Source organism: Nicotiana sylvestris, chromosome 6 (assembly GCF_000393655.2).
Source record: "Nicotiana sylvestris chromosome 6, ASM39365v2, whole genome shotgun sequence".
Classification (NCBI taxonomy): Eukaryota; Viridiplantae; Streptophyta; class Magnoliopsida; order Solanales; family Solanaceae; genus Nicotiana; species Nicotiana sylvestris.
Genome location: NC_091062.1, coordinates 171,254,781 through 171,259,338, shown reverse-complemented (window position 1 = coordinate 171,259,338; position 4,558 = coordinate 171,254,781). Strand labels below are relative to the sequence as shown.

Below are 4,558 nucleotides of genomic sequence, written 5' to 3'. Positions count from 1 at the left end.
CATAGTTTCATCATCTAAATTTTGACCTGGTGCAACATTATGGCAAAATTGACTATCGGAAAATTGAAAACAGGGGTTATCACTATCAAGAATAATAGGAGCAGCAGGACGTCTACCAGGTCTGGGTCGGGGAGCCGGGGGAAGGGTAGTAGGTTGGCCACTACTTTCACCAATTTTAGCTTTACCCTTACCACCAAAAATATTTTTCAAAGAAAATGCCATATTAATTATAATTATACTAAATAAAACTAACAAAACTATAATATTAAAACTTAAGAGTTGGAACGCGTTTACCGAATTGCCGAACAACTTCTTGAAAATTGAAAATCGTTGAAGACTTGAATACTTCAATTCACCAACTTCACAATTTTTCACGAAATTTCAACAATAAAATAAGCAATTATAGTAGAGAGATTGAGAGAGATTGATGAATTGGTGAGTAAAAATGAAAGAATGAGGGGTATTTATAGTTGAGAATTGGGAAAAAGTGTAATTATATAATGTTTGTGGGCCAAATGGCTATTTTCTAAACATCCAAACGGTCAAAATTGCAGCCCAAACGGCTACTTTTTAAATTTTGACCGTTGGAATTTTAAAAAAAAAAATTTAAATAAAAACTAGCCGTTAGGCCCCGCCCAGGCCCACCAGCCGGTCCCGGGCTTAGCGGTCCCGGGCTCGTGTGCTTTCTAGGAAGAACCGGCCCGCCACGGGCTTTAAAGAACCGTTAAGACCGGCCCACCAAGCCCGTTAGGACCGCGGGCCCGGTCCGGTCCGGTTCAGGCCCGGCCCTAGTGCACCATTAGGTCCGACCTTCCAAACCAGAACTATACAACCAACTCTGAATCTTATTCTTTTGCCAATTTTCACTGTAAACTTAAAAGATAAAAGGGCGACATGAATATGAACCAAATTAATTAAAGGATGAAGCATTATATAGTGTATGACTTTAAGCATTGAAAGCACAACATCAAAAGTTTTCGTCGCTTCTGTGATCTGTGGCAATTAAGCACAGATCGTTATGTTTCGCTGCACTTAATCCCTTCTTCTCAATCATATCCAGATCTTCTGGACTAATTCCATATGGAAGTGCCCAGTTAAAGTGGTAGAGGAGCCGAGCCAATGGATGTTTAACATTAGCTAAACCAAATTGCATTCCTGGACAAATCCTTGTTCCTGCACCAAATGGTATAAACTGAAAGTGATTTCCCATAAAGTTAACATAAGAAGTTTCAAATCTCTTCGGTATAAAACTCTCAGGGTCATGCCAACTTTTGGGATCTCTTCCAAGTGCCCATGAATTGATTAGTACTCTGGTCTTGGGAGGTATTTTATATCCATCAATATATGTTTCTGTCCTACATTGCCTGGGCAGAAAAGGACTTGGAGGATGTAGCCTTAACGATTCATTAATGACTAACTTTAGGTATGACTATCTATCGAGATCTTTTTCATTAAAACTTGTTTTTCCTTTGAAAACTTGTCTCACTTCAATTTGTGCCTTGGCCATAATTTTTGGGTTCCTCATCATTTCCGGTAATGCCCATGTAATAGTTGCAGCTGAAGTTTCAGTTCCAGCAGCGAACATGTCCTACATCGACAAAAAATAAGTACATAAATAAAGACAACTGATCCGTACACATATAAGGTAATAGACTATCCAATGAGAGTAGTGCACAAAAATGTTTTAAGGAGAAAACTTACAGAAATTACTGCTTTTATGTGATCATTTTTGATTGGAAATTGGAGTTCACCGTTCTCCTTAATTCTTAGGAGAACATCAACCAAATCTTCACCTCCAAACTCACTATTTCCCTTGTTGTTGAGTGCTCGATTCACAATATGCTCATTAACGATGTTCTCTAGAGCTGCATCAACCTTCTGATGCAGCTTTAACAATCTCGATTTCACCCCACTCATCTTGTGAAGTAATTTCCAAGAAGGGAACAAATCAGCCACATCAAATCCTCCTAATGAATCCAGTGCTTCCCTCAACAAATTTATCAACTCGTCTTGATTACTTTGTACTCTTCCAAAGGCTGATCTACATGTCACAGAGTTTGTATAGTGAAGAATGTGTTGTGTTATGTTGACAACTGAACCATTCGTGGATTGAATTGATGAGACGAGACTCGAAATCTCATCATTCCGAATGGAACTAAAAGACAACCATCTTGGCACTTAGAAGTTCCGTAACACAGAAGTTACGCATTTGTCTCCAATTGTCACCATATGGTGCAAATGCAATGTCCTTACCGTTGTAAGTAGTGATGTCTATGGATGTAAGTCGTGGCTTAGCAGCAAAGGCAAGTTCGTGAATTTTTAGAATTTCTTTAGCCACATTAGGTGATGATATGACTACGACAGGAATTTCTCCAAGCTGCAAATACATGATAGGCCCATACTTTCTTGCTAATTTTCTAAGAGTGCGATGTGGAAATGCTCCTCTTAGGTGATGGATACTTCCAATTAGGGGAAGTGTCCATGGACCAGGAGGCAACTTTTGTTGTTTTGATTTATTTCTCTTGTCAATTAGAACAAAAATGAAGGAAAAGAAGATGAGCAGTGCAATAAAATTGAAAGTAGAGAAATGAATGATCTCCATTTTTTTAACCCGTAAGGAAGGAACGGGAGCTTTAGATGTATATTGCTTCCGTACGTTTTAGCAGGCTTTTATAGCAAGGACATCCAATGCATACTGTTAACTTGTTCAGCTATACCTAAATAAGCCATTACAAAAACGTGTAGTTAAGGAAACCATCTTCACATGCAGGTAGTTTTCTCTATTTATGTGTGGATGCGTACGTTGTTAGGTAGTAGTTGTGGCAATATTTTAAACCTTTGTTGACATATGTCTTGAACAAGACCATGAAGGGAAGATATAAATGCCAGAAAGCTTTTGAAAAGTGATAATTGCTTTGTGATCACGCCTAACTCTAGTCCTAAAAAGGATAAGCGGTCGCTGCAAATATAATTCGGTCTAAAAGTCCAGAGTCGAATCTCACAGAGAACTAAGACTTAGCTATATCTGTTTAATATCACTAAAAAGACAAGTTTGAACAATTTTCTAAATTATAAAGATATATTTCTAACTAATTAACTAGCAAATACTAGAAAACGGTAAAATTATCAACTAACGAGACAAAGGGTTGGAGACTAAATTGAGGAGGTCTAGAGTTATGATTTCCCCAATTGTCGAAATCTTTCTAGCTATGTTCCCTACAATTTTGCCAATGTATTCTCTACTAATCGTGAGCACTTTAGATGTCATAATTCTCTCTCGAGCAACTACAACAATTTACTAGACATATTCTCTCGAACTACGCTAGTTGGCTTTATCTAACCGCTCATTATGACCACGTCAAGGCTTTGTTATTTCTAAACCTGCCTTTAAACCCACTGTATTGATTTCTCACATATGTTAGGAGTGACGTTGTTCAACAACTACCTAATTATATACTCTCTCGAGCACTACACACTAAATAGGCATAGTCAATTGATGGTCATTCAATCAACAACAACAACACGTAGTTGAATAAGTAGAGAAATCCAACGGCTCAATTATATAAAAACATAACAAGAATTTATCCTACAAAAGGTTCTATCAAAACCCTAGATAATAAATTAGTTATTGATAATAGTATGTAAAACTACAATATTAAAATTCATAATCACAATGAAAAAATAGGAAGAGGAAGAAAAAACTCGTAGAAGAATTCTCCCCTTGCTCCTATTGTGTCTCTGCCTCCTTAGGTCGAATCTGTATCAAAAATTGGTCTCCTCCTCTCAAAATACCGTTTTCCATGTATATATACCAAGTAGGGTCGGGCCCAAACTGTTATACCTTCTTCTACGTGAAAAGGGACAAGTTTGAAGGCCTGGACGTCCGCGGCAGCGGCCCGGGAGCGCCACGGGCGCGGTACTTTCCTAGTGTACTGCCTCATGTCCGAGGTCGCGGTTTCGACCACGTTTTTCACCCTGTTCCTTTTAGAATTTGGAAAAATGTAAAACATGAAAGTTGTAGCCCTTTGAGTTATATTTTCAATGCTATATTGTTGATCCCAAATGGAGTTTTAAGAAAAAAGTTATGTATATTGTACTAGACAGTGCGCGATATACCTACTCGATTCTTTGTTTTGTTGCTCTATCATCCGTTGATCCCCGAATACGATTCCGTCTTAATTCCTTGGGGTTTTACTCAGACTTCAAAGCTCCAAATCACTTAAATTCATTCCATAACATCTACATAGCTCGGAATCACTCCTACAAGGCATAAAACACACAATTAGTGCAAGACACTAGCGATTAAATCTCAAACTCACTTAAGGTGCAGTAAATTTGAGTGTAATAAGCGACTAAAATACATAATTATAGCCTATCATCAACACCCCACACTTAAACCATTGCTCGTCCTCGGGAAATTAAACTGCACTTTTTTTATAGACGCGACCATTTTAAACAATTCTCCTAACTCATCACACCAAAAGTATTTAAAATAGGCTAAGCACAAAAGTGTAACATTTTCACCTCAAGATTTGACTCACAAGTACCACGCATTATT

The 4,558-nt window shown here is 37.9% G+C and overlaps 1 pseudogene; it reads right to left on the bottom strand.

Moving 5' to 3' along the window:
• Positions 1-967: 967 nt before the first annotated feature.
• Positions 968-2,602, bottom strand: LOC104218315 (premnaspirodiene oxygenase-like; annotated as a pseudogene).
• Positions 2,603-4,558: the final 1,956 nt, after the last annotated feature.